Source organism: Protopterus annectens, chromosome 3.part1 (assembly GCF_019279795.1).
Source record: "Protopterus annectens isolate FY-2018-M chromosome 3.part1, PAN1.0, whole genome shotgun sequence".
Lineage (NCBI taxonomy): Eukaryota > Metazoa > Chordata > Ceratodontiformes > Protopteridae > Protopterus > Protopterus annectens.
Genome location: NC_056732.1, coordinates 416,169,430 through 416,188,338, shown reverse-complemented (window position 1 = coordinate 416,188,338; position 18,909 = coordinate 416,169,430).

The window sequence follows — 18,909 nt, the reverse complement described above, 5'->3', positions numbered from 1 at the left end:
GAGAGGAAGTCTATTCCACAAGTGAGTTGGAGCTTTTCTCCCCGGGCCTCTGCTGAAAATGGACATGTATCCAGTCAGAATTTCCCAGTCAACAAATGTAAAATAAAAATAAAATAAAATAAAATACCTTCTCTGAGCACCTCTACCAAAACCCTGTGTTGTAATTCACTTTCACAAATTTTAGGGGGAGATTCCACCATCACTGCAATTGGGGAACCATACTACCCTGGTCAACCATGTCCCCAACAATCCGTCCACTCTCAGATGTATCTGTTTCATGGGTATTCATAGGAGCAATAACTGTGTCAATACTGTAAGGAGAGGATGTGGGGGCCACAATCTCCATGTCAGACTTACCCTCTATAAGCCCAGACTGTGACTGGTCATCATTACCATCCTTGTCAATGGATACTGATCCTCTAACATCAGGCACTTATAGCATTTCCAGAAGTGGGTATATACCCATTCATCTAGAAAATTTTAAACTCAATGCACACCCTTGGAATGTCAGTTCCCCTACGGTGTTATTTAATACACAGAGTTCAGAAGTTCATGTTTTTTTCTGTCATGGGCTTGATTCCAAGGTGGTATCGCTCACAGTTATTGTTATTATTATTATTATTATTATTATTATTATTATTGCTATTATTATTATTATTATTATTATTATCTTTATATGTGCCACCAAACTATTGTGTATTACTTAAAAAAATACATAAGGACAGCACTAAATAACAACTACATCATGTAGAGTTTCAGGTCATATTTGTTTGTGACAATGTTCACATTACTGATACTATCAACCATCACAGAGCACATGTCCAGATGAAGCTATATATCATTTGTGATGTAACGGAGATATCAACATTAACCAACATTTTCCGGAGTTGCTGTACAGCATTTGTATATATACTGATCAATACACGTGGTCAAGTCTTACTGCCACATTTCCGACATAAACCGGACACTGATGGCTTAATACACACATTTAATTCAAGCCCATGCTTATGTTTTCTGTCATGGCAGTATGTTTGTCTAGCTTTTTTATCATTGGGCACTGGCTTATACACATGAGATCTTATTTGGGCACCAATTCCCTGCCATGTTTTCCAGAGCTCTTTGAGAAGATATGGCAGATGAAGATTTTTGCTGAATTCCTTGTGAAACATTACAGCCAAAGGCTTCTGAAGAGTGACCAGATGTCTTATACTCATATTTGTATAACGTGTGTAATCTTGAGGCGATTAAGCTTTACTGTAACATTACAAAAATGTATTCATAAGTGGATGTGACGACTCAAAATATTTATCTGGGAATATGCACTGGCTGGGTTATGTTACGATTACATGACATTTATGATCATTTTTCTCAGTTATCTCTCCCCACCTTTTTTCAATTTGTTTTTTTTATTTTTGATTATGACATTTGGACTATTATTCTTGCTACAGCATGATAACCAGCTTTGTGAACTACACCAGCTACAGGGGTCAGAATGCCATCCCTGCACAGGTGGCTGTGGCAGTATCACCACAGCCAACAGTGGTGCCCAACAATTGCTGGTGACAATCTGGCAATGTTGGCTCCACAACTCCAGCACTACCATCACCACCTGCATCAGGTAGCTCTGCCACTGGGGCTGATGCAGAAGTAGTGCCAGTGGAGGTGGTGATTTTGTCACCTGACAGTAGGGTTGCCACCTTTCATTGTGGCAAAAAAAAACAGACCAAAGCCATACCCCTTGCACTGTCTGTAACCCCAGCCATTTCCACCCCTCTCCCTCCCACTTTCTGCCCATTTGTAACATCATCACGATCAACTGATGGAGGACGCCCTCTTTTTTCCAATCCTGTTGCCTTTTTTCCTGCCAATTTACTATGCTTTCTGTAAAAAAAAAAAATCATGGTAAATCCACAGATTTAGCAAACTCTGATTGTTTCTTTTTTTGAAACAGAATACAGGAATGTGTACAGTGTTTTCCGGACTACTGGGCAATCAGTTTGATTTCCAGATAGTCCAGAAAAAAATGGATAGTTGGTGACCCTACCTGACAGGAACTGATAGGGCCGGTATAGGACATTATGGGGAGGGGCCACTCTTCCCACCCAAGGAGTATGGAAAGTCTCCTGCAGTGAATTTCCAAATCTTTGCCCCATTTGACACTGCCCAAGGTATCTGTGACAGGAGACAGTGGTGACAGTTCTAAGGGTGAGGAACAGATTCCCATTGCATTCACATTGAACAGAAATATGCCTCTGAAGTCCCATATCTGTCCTCAGTTATGGTCCCCCAACCTCTTTTTTTCTATCATCATCCCAGTCTGTCTTGTATGCTGTGTATGTCTGTGCCTACTATCTCACCTATTCTACATTTCTAAATACATTTCCCAGCATTTCTCCCGCTTAAAAAAGAAAAAGGGCACCTGCCTCACACACAAAAAAAAATCTGCTCCATACATAACTCTCCACTTCACATATGTGTGCATATGACACACTTGATTTGGTCTAATTGGTAAAGCAAAATTATTAAGTTGTTGTCACATATAATTTATGATGTGACTATCCAATTTTTTCATATTATTTGTAGATATATAGTGTTAGGTTGTGAAGAAATAGATAGGTATACTGCTCTCCCACCACCACCCTGCACATTTCTTCATAACTCCTCCAGTGTCTTACTCCCTTGCTTGCTCCCTGTTTTCACCATTGCCCCATCAACCCCATTTCACACCTTTAATTTGGTAAAAAATAGGTTCACTCACCCCACACGGCTAGAAATGGCCCATAAACAAAAATCACTATTTCTGCCTGCAGCATTTGCATGACACTTGATATTGACTAGCATTCATGTCTTAGGCAAAAATACTTCAGTAACAGTGACTGCTGTTTCATGTCCTAGGCAAAAATACTTCAGTAACAGTAACTGCTGTTTCATGTCCTAGGTAAAAATACTTCAGTAACAGTAACTATTGTTTCATGTCCTAGGGCAAAACTGATGAATTTGCCTCTGGCTGCATTCATATGGTATTCCTTGTGCTACCTCGTTTAGATGCACTGTGAGACAGAAAACAATACTGCTAGCATTATGAGGTAATAGTCAATGTTATCTGTATAACATGATTCAAGGCTTAATGTAAACCATACTGCATGCTTCAGTTATCACTACTGTTATGAAGTCCGATGCACACTTAGTCCAAAAACAAACAAATACTTTATGTGAGACATGCAGTTACCCTATGAAATTGGAGGCAAGACTATCACATACGGACAAACTGAATGCCAAATAGGTTGTCAGCACGCACATTCACTTTGCACACTAAATAAGGATACGACTCATAAACCCACATATACAGAGGTACTCACTAGTAACTTAGCAAAGGATCAGAGGCCTCCCAAACGGAAACCACTTACATACATAACAATGCAAAAAACAGCCACAACACATAATAACACATGCACACACACACACACACACACACACACACACACACACACACACACACACACACACACACACACACACACACACACACACACACACACACACACACACACACACACACCAATGTCTCAACAAATAAGCCCATAAGGTGTAACACCACAAAACCTAATGTATTTGTGACACATGCCCCTCACCATGGTGGATAAGGAGTGGGTTATGGTTGTCAGCCTGCCAGGTGCCAGGATCCATTAAGTCATTCAAGCACTCAAGTCACTCAACCACAAGTACCGGTATGACTCCATCATAGTCCATGTGGTGAAGAATGACTTGAGATGTACCTCAATGGACTATATGAAGAGAAACATGACTGAACTCTCAGATTATGTGTCACAAGTAGGTATAAGCCTAGCCTTAAGCAGCATTATCCCTTCTCTAAGGATGATGTCACAACACAAAAAAAATGATTGACTTTAACAATTGGCTTAGCTTCTGGTGTCTGTCCAAGGGGATCCAATATCTGTCAGCCTGGGAAGACATGGTTGACAGGCCACGCTGTTTTGCCAGAGATGGTCTGCATCTGTCTCCTCTAGCCTTTCAGATACCGGCAAAGGCATTAGCAACCCCTATTGTGCCTTTTTTAAGCAGTGCCAAAATAATCAACCTCCCAACATAACAAAATCCTCTCTAGATAAAGTAAAGGTACTGCTGCATAATGCTAGGAGTCTAAACAAGACACTACACACCCTGGAAGCACTCCTCACTTTTGAACATGCTGACATCTGTGCAGTCACTGAGCCATGGTTCAAAGGTGAGGAAAGCACCCCAGCCATGCAGGGCTACAATGCCTTATATACTTTCAAACCACAAACTGAGCATGAAAGAACCACAGGAGGAGGTGTATGCATCTCATTAAGGATAAGTACAGTTCAAGACATGTCAAACAATATGACTGTCTTGAACTACTCCATGTCTAATTAACTATAGGCAAGGCCCCTACCACATCATAACTAGCTATAGGTCCCCCACCATGAAACAGGAAAAGCATACCACATACCTGGACAAACTGGAGTCACTTACCATACAGCTCAACACCTTATTCACGGGTGATTTTAATTATCCTATCATCAACTGGGAAACATACATGACCACAAACATGCTGGCTCAGAGGTTCTTGGACTTTGTCAATGCAAATGCTCTGGAACAGCTAGTCAGCACACCCACAAGAGGCTCAAATGTCATGGACATAGTAATCACTAACATGGGAGAGCATTGCAGCCCAGATCAGACCATAAATCAGTCTCATTCGATGTAATTATAAGACCAGATACCCCATCAAGCTAAAAAATACTTAAGAATTTTTCTAAGACAAATTACCCCCTACTAAGTAATGGTATAAAAAGTTCCAAAGCCTCCTTGAATGTAGATAACAGACTCCTATGCAGCTGTATACACCAATGCCCTGTATAACCACTTAAGCAGTTGTATAGAATCAGCTGTATCTGACCTGATTAAAACCAGGTCTTGCTGAAAAAAAAGCCGCCCTGGTGGACCCCTAGTATAAACAGGGTATACAACAAGAGAAAGAAACTTATGTCCAAGAACAAGAGGGAACTGGCTCAGCAGAGGAAGAATTCCATCTCTAGGTTAAACAAAGAAATTAGAGATCATGTCATGTCCTCCAAAGTTAATTACAAAGCAGGAATAGCCTCCCTAGCTAATGAAAATCACAAGGTATTCTTTAACTAAGTCCGAAATCTAAAAGGGAATACCCAGATATGCACTGAACTGGGGATGGCACCACCCATACTCAACCAGAGATAATAGCCAACCTTCTAGCTGACAGAGTTGGACAAAACATCACTCCCTGTCCCCTCCAATCATCCTCCAAAGTATACCTGCCACCATTCCTCAGCCTATTATCTAAATGAGAGCAGGCCATCTTGCAACTCTCCAAGGCCAAAAACACGGTATCAGTGGGACCAGACAACATCTCAGGTTGCCTTTTAAATAACTTAAAACATGACCTAGCAGACCCACTTTGATCTCTGTTTAACTGCAGCCTGGGAACAGGCTACATTCTGGCAGAATGGAAGACAGCATCAGTAATCCCTATGTACAAAGGGGGACCATCAACCTTGGGAATTATAGGTCCATAAGCTTGACTAGTCTCATCTGCAAGGACATAGAAAGAATCATCATGGACCTTATTAACAAGGACATAGGTAATCTCCAAACTCTGGATCCAGCCCAGTTTGTATTTATTAAAGATAGATTATGCCTATTAAACATGGTTAACTTCTTCCAGAAAGTCAGCAAGACCCTGAACAAAAGAAAGACAGTACATACCACCTATCTTGACCTTGCCAAGGCATTTGACACAACCCCCCCACTCACGTATTATAAACAAACTTTCCTAACTGGGAACTAACCTCTACATTACCAGATCAGAAGCAAACTGTCTCACCAACAAGACACATACTGTCAAAGTGGGTGACTTCACCTCTAGCAAAAGACCAGTCACCAGTGGCATACCACAGGGTTCTGTTCTGGGCCCCTTACTGTTCAGAATTAATTTCTCAGAAGTCCAGGCAAACTTGGCTGCCTGTGACTGACCAAGTTCACTGGCAATTGCAAATTGGGAGTAATAACTGAGTCTCCCAATGGTGTTAATATACAGCAGACTGTGATAACATAGACAAATGACTGATGCCAAAATCACATGTTAAAACTAAATGCTAAAAAAAAAGATTATTATTCCCTCTGAAAAAGCTGACATCCCTTCTAATTGCATTATAGACAGCACCCCCCACCAAGAGTAGACCCAGTGGTATGTGATCTGGATACTCAGGTTGATAGCAATCTGAACTTTGACCAACACATATCCACAGTAGTAAGGAAATCCTTCTATGTGGCACATTTTATAAGTAAAGGCATCACATCTAAATCTAAGGATGTCATAATTCCATCATATTTGACCCTCATCAGACAACCAATTGAGTACAATGCTTCCTTTTGCGTGTACCTTGCCAGACCCCTGCAACAATTGGAGAGACCATAGAAGTTTCTTACCAAGAAATTACAGGGTACACAAAACAAGTCTTACATGGAAAGATTGAAAGCCCTTGTGAAGACTGGATGAAGATGGGTGAAGGCTACCAGCCTAGCCAAATAGAATTTTAGAGATAAATCTGTCATCTGTAAATATTAATGTAAACCACAGGCTTGCTGTCTTAAATGGTAAACATAGTGTTACATGTGGTACTGAAAAATAATGTAACAACAGTGCAGTCTGCTGTAAGAAAGCTAAGTCAAGCATTTTATGACTGTCTTTGATCTTTAAAGGTGGCTCTGGCCTGTCTAGGTGAAGGAATTCTTGCTATTATTGCAAGACCAGAGTTAATGGCCAGAATTTGCATGCATAAATGCCCTTTATTGCTCTGGTTTCTGCCCAGAGGTGAAGAATGTAAATATAGTTTCTGTTAGCCTGGGAACACAGGGAAGTGTGAAGAATGATGTAATGTGAACCAGGAATGTGGTTTAAAAAACAGAGAGAATCGGAGAGCATTAAGCATTTTTGTCTTGACCATCCAACTCACCAGCACTGTCTTGCTCTATATGTAAGTTTATCTTAGATTTGTGTTTTCTCTTAGAAATAGCTAGAAACTACAACTGTGATGTCATAACTGTACTACTGAATTATTTTAAGTATTTCTCTGTGATCTTTGAACTGCTGACTAGCACTGTGTAGTAAAAATTATTGCATTGTATTTTTAATTATTTATTATTAAATATTTTAAACCCTTTTAACTGTGGCTGTTTTCTGTAAAGATAATTTAAGTTCTAAAGTACATTGCATGTATATAGTGATCTTGTACCAAGTCACTCTAATAAGCCTTGACTGTTTAGTCGCACTTACCAGTTGGATAATAATATTGCACAGTAATAATTGGACACCCTTTTAAGGGCCTTTGGGTAGCTGATAATTATTAGATGGGTGGTGGCAGTGATTTCTACTGTATAGTCTGGGTAAAAGGAGCACAGCTGGAGAACCTGTGCCAGCCTTCCCCAGGAGTGTCTGTGTGGTTGTATAAAACTCTTATCTCAAAGTGTGTGTGTGTTGGCTACTTGGGCAGGGACACAAAGCACTGGTTGGACATAGAGGGTGCTGGATGTTTTAGCTTGCCCAGTTGGCTGAGATCTGGACCCTATCGTTGTGCCAGTGGGGAGTCTTATTGGGGACCTGGAGAGCAAGAGAGCTTAAGGGGAATTGCACTTTACTGTGTGTATTTGTTATCCTTTCTTCCTAAATGAGATGCCCCTCTCTGGTGTTAGTGGTGAGGATTGAGGCTCCTTGATTCCTGGGTCAGGGCATGGGTGTCACAGCCCTGTCACTGTATTCTGTCTCCTACAGGTTGGTAAGAGGGTGACCTGTGCTTGGCTTACAAGACAATCTCTGACCCAGCCTCGATATAAATGCTACACATTCATAAATCAAACTGCAGGAGGGTCACTTGCTCCAGGGATCTTAACTTAGCCTCTGATATGAACAGGTTATGCTAGAGTGTGAGAGAGATGACAGACAGATACATCTCCCAGAGAATGCCACTTCTCTGGAACAAGCTTATAATTCACATGGAACAGAGCCCCTCCCTGACCCTCTTCAAACACAACCTAGATCAATGGATGAGTGACTGCAAATTCACTCATGGGGTGGTGCCCATGTCCCTTCTTGAAGTTGGTATTAACTACCATAGATCCTTACCTCTGTGGACTTCACTCACCTAACCATTGACAACTGGGGCAACTCAGGATAAATATGGCTAAGCTTGTGAGGACTCTAGGGCTGTTAGCCTAGTAACTTCCTATAAACCTAAGAACCTTTGCATCTTTGCTTTACACATTTGTCATGATCCTTCAGCTGTCTGACTTTTGCTACCTGGAATATGACTTCCTCTGTTGAGTTCTCAGATGTTGCTTATCTTTAGAGAATGCATAAGATTGGCAGGGATTCAAATCCTGTATTGTGTACAACATTATTTAAAGTTTTCTTTCTTATCATATTTTATCTGGTGAAGTAGTAGATACATATGTTAGTCCCTCACCACTATCCTCCTTATTCCTTAATTATTTTAACAGTATCCAACTTTGCTGACTGTTGTCTGCACCATACTGTAAACACTTTTAGCAATGTCAAACAGAAGATTCACACATCACACCCATGGCCAAAAACTGCTTAGAAACAGAAATGTCTTTGTCTGTACTCATTATGTATGTGATACTTGGCCTCAAGCAGCAAAGGCCACTGCTAGTTCTCATCCTAAATTAAAAAATTCAAACAGTAATTATATATGCGCTAATATATAGCTATTGGTTATGCAAATAAGCTTGCCAGCAGTGCACTTCAATAAGTGATTGTGACAGAATGAAAGTAATTTTAGTGGCCTCAATGTGGTGCATATGGTATATTGGCTTATTGAATTCAAGGTATGTGGATTCCACTGTAATGCAGTCTATGTACTTCCATATGAAAATGAGTGTAGCACTGTCTCACATTACCATTTCAAATGTGTTCCCATTAACTGGTAGGACTGCACACATAACTGCAGCAAAGTGGTAATGAGAGCAGCGTACATGTTTTGTATGTGTGGCTTGTAATTACCTTGCACACTGTACACACATCACAGACACTTGTCAATAATGCACATATAAGCACAAGACATGCATTCAATGATATGGAGATGAACAGTCAGGAATGTATGGGTGGCACTACATTGGCTGACATCTTTGACTATCACCAGTCATATATCTATTCAATATGCCTAAATGTGACACACTCATATATCATTCTCTAACACAAATAACGTGAATTATGTGATGTATGAACTCTTGCTGCAATATGTTGTGAGATGAGATCAAAACAAGTATGTGCTGTCTGATTTATATAAGAAGACTTCTTCTGTGGTGTCAGCAGTTAATACACTCTTCTAAAGAATGTGGCCTTAGGTCAGATCCAGCAATGTGTACCTTGTATGGGTGTGTCAGACAATACTAACACGTAGGGCTGTCTTAGATCTAATGTTTATACTTCCACCTAGTGGTCACATTTCTACAAGCAAAGAGTTCCCTGAAGTCTTGCACTCCCCTTTTGGTCTACCAAATGTCTTGCAACACAAAGATGAAGTCATCTCTTCAAATGTGTGCTATCTGACACTTGTAATAAGACTTCTGTGGTGCAAACATTCAATATGTAGCTCTATAGAATAATGACTTAGATTGGCAGGTGTTCAAACCCAGCAACATCTAACTATAGTGATATGGAGGACTGGCTTATACAACAGATGTGATGTATACATTTTACTTAGTGGTAACATTTACACTGCCAGAGCATTCCTTCAATTCACTCCCTTTTATGTCAAACATATACCCTGCAACACAATAATGAAGTCATGCCAGCAAATGTGTGCTGATTGACTTTTGCAATACAACTCTTCCGGTGGAAGATAGAGTGTGGACTTAGACAGGCAGGTCTTAGATTTCCATACAGCAGAATGATAGTCCTGCATCCATGTGGATTTCTTCTGGGTACTCTGGTTTCCTTCCACATTCCAAAGACATGCAGTAGGTGAATTTGGCACTCTAAATTGGCCATAGGTATGAGTGTGCATGTGAATGTGTGGCAAGGAAGAACAGCCAAGGCAGGGCTAGCCACTAGGCAATGTAAATATTGGCTCTAGATGATTGTCACTGTTGAAGTGACACCCTGACCCCATTCATGAAAATGGGGAAAAAACAGTTGTGGATGGATAGATAGACAGATGGATAGTTAGGAATGATGTCAACAGATGTGATGTGGATAGTTCAATCAAGATGTACTACTTACATGGCTACAAGATTTTCTTCCCTCCAACCACCTTTTAAGTGGCCCACATGGATTCCAAAAGAACACTGAAATCACCTATTAGTGTGTGCATTCTGACACCACTACTATGACTTCTGCTGTGGTAAAAGCCATTAATATGTGGTTCTCTGGAGTGTGGACATAGATAGGTAAGTGTTCCAGTCAAGTAATATGCAACTACAGTGGCTGTATAACAGATAAAAATAGGAAGGAAATAGCTCAATCAAGAGATGTGACATGGATAATCCAACCTAATAGTATCACTTATAAAGCCTACTGGATTTTGACCTTCCAACCTCCTTTTAGATGAGTTATATGGATTCACTCCCACCACTGAAGTCATTCCTTCAAATATGTGGTCTCTGACACCTCTACTTATGAAATTGTCCATGACATCAGCAGCTAATACACAGTGATATAAAGTGTGGACCAAGATAGGTGGGGGTTCTAATCTGTCAACGTAAAAGTATGGTATTTATGTAAGATGATACTAGCAGACAGGACAGGACAATCTTACTCAAAAGAAGGTGATATGGATGGCTCACACTTGTGACAACACTGATATGACTAAATGATTTTAAGCTCTAAAATCACATTTTTGGGGAGCCATAATCATTCAAACACACTGATGATTTATTCCTTTCAATTGTGTTTGCTTTATGACACTTCTAATATGATTTCTTCTGTGGCATCAGCAGTTAATGCCCAGTTATGTGGGCTACGAACTTAGAGAGGGAGGTGTTAAAGTCTGGCAAGGTATAACTACTGAGTGTGTAACAGAATGGTAACAGGCAGGATTGGCTTCTCCAAGAGAATTCATGTTTACAGTTTCACTTAATGGAAACATTTTCAATTGGAGAGAGAAAGGCCAACTTTTGTACTCCCTTTTCTGGAAGCCATATGTATTCAAACACAACACTCAAGTTATCCCTTTAAGTGTGTGTTTTCTGACAACTGAGATACGATTTCTAACGTGGTGTCATCAGTTAGTGCACAGGTCAAGAGAAGTTGATGTGCATTGCAAATATTTGACTCCAGTAGTGTGTGCCATTATTTTCTTCACAATATAGTTGTAACAGGCAAAAATGGCTTACTAAACAGATGTTGGCATGTGATATGATACACAGTGGTCACAAAGTTAATTCGACCTGTGTTCTGATATTTTTTCTATGGATTTTGGTCGGGTAGGTTGTCTTCATCCAATAACTGCTGTATTTTGCATGAGCATGCCCAGTATAATGATGTATTTGTTATTTCTTTCTGTTGTGTGATGGTTAGCACAAAGCACCATAAGTAATCAATTGTGTAGAATAGTTGTTATCCTTTGTCCTTTTGTGGCTAAAACTACTAAGAATTTAATTCTGGCAGCATGGCTCTGCTGACTGCCCTGCAATGGAGGTAGTGGCCAATGCACAGAGGACAACAACATCATTTTGGACCAGTCTACAACTTTTGTATGTAAACTATGCAGAGGCTGTTCATTTAGGGTGGGAGGGTGGCCTAATGGTTAAGGTGTTTGCCTGCAAAACACAAGGTCCAGGGTTTGAATCTCACAAGGGATAATTGGCTAGGCTTAAAATGGCTCGCAGTTAGCTTAGTACTAACCTATGAACCTATAGCAGTCTACACAGTTCACTAACAACTTAGTGGTGATGTTGCAAGTGCCTATGATGTATGCTGCATGATACACATGTAATACTATCCTTACACAAGTACACATGCTTTCTATTCCAATCACTTAATACTCTGTTCATGTGGCAGTTGTTCTTACACAATAATGACATCAGAAACACTTGTGTTGTGATCATTTCTACTAGGAAGTAACTGTTATGAGTGCTCCTGCTATCACACTTGTTATCCTGTCCATAGGCATATGTTAACATATACTGTATACACGCACATATGACATTTGTTAATGAACTACCTTCACATGATGTCTGTCAGGCAAGATTTTCATCTTAGTTAAGTTTTCTTGACATGTCACATATCTCCCATGTACACACATATCATCTGTTATATTTTGCAACAAAGAAAACAAATGCTAAAGGCATTTCCAGTCAAATATCCTCCATTTTGGAGAAGGGTACTTGTTTTGGGGATGGTCAGTTGTTCTCCAGATATGTATGATTGATTTCCTGCATAATATGTATTTTGAAAGCCAGAAGGCAGGTAAAAATAGTTGGAACATAGCACCCCATACCAACCTGTTATAGTGCCTTTCCAAAGGCCCATCCCCGCAATTTGTGCTCAATAATTTAAAAATCTGATACACTGAGGACATGGACACATATATTGACTCAATCTGTTTAGGGCATAAAATGTGTTTTAATGGGTAGGAAAGTTGGCAATAATTAATACAATGACTGAGTATTTTCTGTGATAAGGTCTGAGAGTATCTTAATGGATACTCCAGAATAAAGCAGAAAAGTAAATGAAGACCTTTGTCCCATTGAAAAGATAAGGGGAAAGATTGCTGAAACAAAGAAAACCCTAAGTTTGCCCTGAACTGAAAAAAAATAAGAGGTCCAGGACACCAGTGGGGTCAAGACTTCTTAAAATTTTGCTTGCTGTGTAAAATAAAGTTTTCAAATATTGGGAAGTGCTAGTAATGCCTAAGCATTTGCACTGCCCTATTGCAATGGAGTACAGCAATAAGAGATTACCACTTCTTAGTTTATCCAATCTGCTAGATACCAAGGGCTGGAGAGCTGGAAATACATTGTGAGACACCATGCTTACCCAAAATGGTGGGGCTTTTAGTGAATAAAAATCTCTAAGGATTGCTGCTTGGTATACCAAGGAGTGATTGGAGAGCTGCATTATTCCTTGAAGTAGATGTGGACAGTATACATCTAGTGATACTCTGGTAGGGCAGGGGACCACAAAAAAATTAACAATCTCCTATCCCATTTATACAGAAGAATGAAATGGATCCAAACAGGAAGGCCCTGCAACAAACAAACAAAACACTATGGGGTATAAAATCATTTTCTATAATAGAAGTTTGCATTCAAAAATATGTCTCCACTGTTTACACTTCTGTAGGCATTCATCCATTATGTTTTGGATAAACTAGACATTTAAATTTCTTGCCTCAGATACAGTAGCTATGCAAAGGCCTAAATACTTCTTGAAATAGTGAGAGTTATAAGTGAAATCATATCCGGCACTTTCATCAGGAGATAAAGAAAAATTGTAAGACATAAATATAGCCTTTGTGGAAATGACTTAATACTCTGTAAAATCTTCCTATCTGTAAAAGACATCCAAGCACTTTGAGAGAATTTGTTTTGGATCATTTAAAAAAATCCAAAGATCATCTGTAAACAATGCTGCCCCGTCACTTCTAGGGTGCTCGTTTAGTTGATGACACTGGGGAGAAAATACATTCCTGAAAATGACTGTCAGTGGTTCTGTTGCAAAAATGAAAATAATAGTTTCAAATAGTACCTCCCATCTAACCCATTTAGAAATGTCAATAAAACCTGATAAAATGTCATCCACTTTAACTGCAGTCTTTGAACCTTTATATAGAGACTGTAACATATCTGTAAAGAAGTGGATCCATGGGCTTGCACCACCTGAAACAAATAAGGCCATCTAATATTATTAAACACTTTTTCTGCATCTATTGAGAGAAGCACTACTAGAAGGACTTGCAAGTTTCTCCATTCTAACCATTGTAATACTAGAATATTATAGGAATTGCAGAGCACACTGGAAAGCTAGATCAATCAACCCAGGACCTTCAGGCATGGTTAGATGAAGTGGCACAAATAGCACAGTTTGCTCTCCCTTTAGCAAAGTGGGCTTAGTCAGGATGGATTAAAGATGGAAAAAGTGGAACCAGCCATTTAGCCTATACTCCATATATATTTTAGAATCAATGTTTAGCAGAGATATAATTCTATAATTATGACTTTCAGTAAATCCTTCCCAGCTTTATCAAAGGAAGAAGAATGAATTGCCTCCAAGTAGGCGGGATGTTTTCTCCTTTGGTGGCTGAAACATATACTTTCCAGAAGCGGCCCAGAGCAGATGTGAGATGAGGTTTCGACAATTCTGAAGGTAAACCATCAGTCTTGGGGCCTTGTTAGCTTTTAACTTCAGGAAACAAAAAGATATCCAAAAAACAACGCACAAAAAAAATCCAAAGGAATAAAAGAATGCAGGGTTGGGTGAGTATCACAGAGTTTAATCAGAGTGTTAAGCTTCTATAACGTGAGGAACTTCTTCAGAACTGAAAGTTACATAATCTTCCTTTGCTTTAAAACACTTTCAGTTGCATAACAGATGCATCGCTGTGCATGCATAATTAATTAATCAGTCATTTGAACAGTACCTTTAAAGTTACAGAGCCGTTTTATAACCATATATTTAAAAATACTTAAAGTACTTGCTTTAATAAGTATAAATATGAAATATAAACACAAATGTAACTATAAACATAAAACATTTACATTTTTTCTAAGATCAGGTTATATTATCAATATTAGACATGCATACAACATTACAAATAATCACATTTATATATATATATATATATATATATATATATATATATATATATATATATATATATATATATTCCCTTTATAATCTCAAAATACCGAAAGGTCAAATTTCAATATCTCAAGACCATAAAGTCGAATATTCAAAACAGCGAAAGTGCAAAACCGCGAATCCAGCTAAGTCAAATTTACGGTTATGGCTTTACGTTACATGACATATAGTGTATTGTGTGGATGGTGTCCAGTGTAGTGTGTGGATTTAGGTGGAATTTAAGGTAAGTGAGTGTTTTGCAAGGGTTGTGGGTAGGTGTTTGAGTGTATGAGTGTGTGTTTGTAAGTTGTACATGTGGGTTAGGGTAGGCAGATAAAAGTATGAGTGTTTAAGTGTTGGATGTGGTGGTGGTGTTTGTGGATGTGTGATGTGTGTGTGTGTGTGTGTGTGTGTGTGTGTGTGTGTGTGTGTGTGTGTGTGTGTGTGTGTGTGTGTGTGTAGAATGTCTGGGTGTGAGTTTACTGTCTTTTTCTGTTTGTGCGATCTCGGACTTAGCATATATAAGTTGGGGGGTGTGGGGAGCTTGCCCCCCTGCTTATATGTAGTGTATGTTTGTAGATGTGTGGTGTTATGTTTGTGTGTGTTTCTTTTTTTTGTAGTGTGGGTATTGTAGTGTATGTGTGGTGTGATGTATGGTGTGTGTTCGCGATTTGAAGTTTCGCGGTTTTGGGCTGTTGGTGTTTTGTGGATTCGACTTTATGATCTCGAGATACTGAAACTCGACCTTTCAGTATTTCAAGATTATAAAGTGAATCCATATATATGGAAATACTTAAAAGTGTTTTCCTTTGATGTGCCTGAAATATTTGCTTGTTTAAAATTTGTTTAAATAAGGTGCTACTATCTTTAAAAAAGGAATTTTTTTTGCCATGTGTTACAATTTAGCTGCTCTAAGCGATAAAACACTACTAATGCTTATTTTGTCATTTTGTTTCCAAATGTGAAATTATGGGTGTGAGAGCAATTATTTTTATGTACGTTGATAAGCTAGGCAGAACATATAGCAGCTTCTGTTTTGCCACCAGGGACTCAGCATGCTTTATTAATTATATATGCATATTCTGTTGTGCATTCAGTTTTGTGGTAGATCAGGATCATATAGAGAGTAATGCTGTTTTTCCACCTGCACACTCCTTTTCTGTGGTATTACAAGTCGATTTTGAGTGGTTGAGACACAACAGTCAACCGTGTTCAAGGAGCACTGTAACCAACTTTCTGTGGAACCTTTTGTCTTGAACTACCTCTTAGAATGGAACTCGATAATGGTTCTGAAGAGAACCATAGTGCTTCATTGGAACCTGCTAATCCCAGAGACATTGCACCGAATGGTGATGATGGGAACTTGACTCAGTTAATCAGAATTATGATGTTTTAGTGCCAACAAATCCAGACCACATTGGAAAAACTCCAAGGTCCAACAACCCTAGCGATGAACGTACAACAGTTTCCACTTTCAAACACTATGGTTGGCAGAACGGGTTTACCGGACAGTTCATGATTTTCATCTACATTAGGTTTTAACAGTATTTCCTGTGGACAAGGAATGGGGAAACCAAATGAGACTGTTAACTGTGGTTTGCAGTTTCAGCAATGGCTGAACAAGGACTTAACCGTTAACCATGAGGCAAGACCAGCTAGACCGAAGGATTTACATCACAAATTTCAGGAGTTTGAACTGAAAATGAGCAAGGTACGTAATTTACAAATTGACAATGCATACCTTGCTGAGTGTATTAGACTGCAAAGAGTACCCAGAGGGTTAAGAAGGAGTACATTTCCTAATGGGCTGTTGGTGGGACAACCAGAACTTGAAGAGTTGTTAGCTATGTTTGATCGGCATGCAATGGAATTATTACATTTCATTATTAAGATTAATACAAACAGAATTAAAAGATTTTTCAATGAAATTAATGTGTTAAATGATGAAATTACAGCTGATGTAAATTTTTCTGGTGTTGAAATTAAGTATAATAACATTTTTTGAAAAAATAGAACAAGTTAAGGAGAATGTATCAAGAAAACATAGGAAATTAAGAAGGGACGAACAAGAGTACACAAAAAAAGTCGCCTACCCACTCCCTAAAAGTTACTTAGAACCCCTTAGAAATGTCAAGCATAATGGTGCATACCAACTTGGTATTGTTTCAGTTAATTATGAGGGGGAGGGAAGGGAAGACAATATTTCCACGCAATATTTGAATGAGGAGGTTTTTGAACAGAACCCCCTCCTTTGCGTAGGTCTGAAAGGATTTTTAATAGGAGCAAAAATGGCCCTAATTTTTTAGGACAGCCAGGCATCCTGAGGGGGCAGAGACAGAGAGGTCAGAGAAATTACTGGAAGAACAATAGGGGCAACAGATATTGAGAAGACAGGAACAGGATACACCCATCATTATTTCCTTTGAGGAGAAGATGTTGAGTAATCACAGTTTTAATATTTTTAAGTATACGGACCAGATAATTTCAAAGATCAATTTTTCCCTTTATAAAAGAGGTCTCAAATTTGTCCCTGGGAAAAATGTTGACATTTCCAAGGTACTTATTGAATTGAAACTTTACATCAGGAAACTGAATTTCAAGCTTTTTTTCATGAACAACAACATGGATGTTAGACAAAAAATGTTTAAAAAGAAAAGTGTTTTAAACCCCTTTACATCTGACCCTGGTATGTTTTGAGAAGGTATGTACCAGGGAAATTTATGAGGTTTATTACTCTCACAAGTACAGGTATGTCAACTTAAGTAGGGAAGAGGATTGTCTACTGAGAGCATTGAGGTAATCTGACCAACTGAGAATTATGAAGCCCGACAAAGGGGGTAGATTGTGTTGGTAGATAAGAATGACTGTATTAATGACATAGTTAACATGTTATATGACATTAAAAAATATGAAACTGTCTCTGTTTTGAAGGACAGCCTCCTACAAGGAGCTATTAATGAAGAACTGTATGTTTTTTTAGTCAACGAACATCCATACATTCCCACCATATTTGTGATCCCCAAGGTGCATAAAAAAATGGACCATCCACCTTATAGACCTGTTGTGGCAGCTCACAGAAGTTGTATTTATTCTTTGGGTTTTTTTTGTGGAACGTTTGTTCAAGAACACACTTCGCCCTATTCCCCATGTTCTTAAGAATTCATGGGATTTTTTTAACTAGGATCAAACAAGAGTATTTTAACAACACAACAGGTTTTTCAACTATTGATGTAGTCTATTTGTTCAACTCCATAGCTCATGAAGTAGGTCTTGAATTCTTTTTAGAAGCCCTTTTGGACCATTCAGCATTGGAAGGAGGGATGATCAATTTCATGGTGGAAGTGATGGATTTGATTTTACACAATAACTACATCACTTTTAAGGGTGAACATTTTAGACAGGTAGAGGGGGTGGTGATGGGATCGAGTAGTGCCCCTTGTGATGCCCGTGCCCTGGCCCAGCAATCAAGGAGCCTCAATCCTCACCACTAACACCAGGGGCATCTCATATAGGAAAAAAGGGTAAAAAATACACACAGTAAAGTGCAATTTCCCTTAAGAGTACACGGAGATCACAGTCAGTCCAGGGCTGGTCGCTCCCTTGCTCTCCAGGTCCACAAAACGACTCCCCACTGGCACAGCTATATGGTCCAGATCTCAGCTTAGTGGGCAAGCTAAAACCTCCAGCACCCTCTCTGTCCAACCAGTGCTTCATGCCCCTGCCCAAGTAGCTGACACACACACACACACACACACACACACACACACACACACACACACACACACACACACACACACACACACACACACTTTGAGAAGAGTTTATAGAACCACACAGACACTCCTGGGGAAGGCTGGCACAGGTTCTCCAGCTGTGCCCCTTTTTCCCAGACTATGCAGTAGTACCAGCTGCCTCCACCCACTAATACTTATCAGTTACTCAAAGGCCCTTAAAAGGGTGTCCAATTATTACTGTGCAATATTATTATCCAATTGGTAGTATAGCCCAGGGCTAAAGCTATTAGAGTGGCT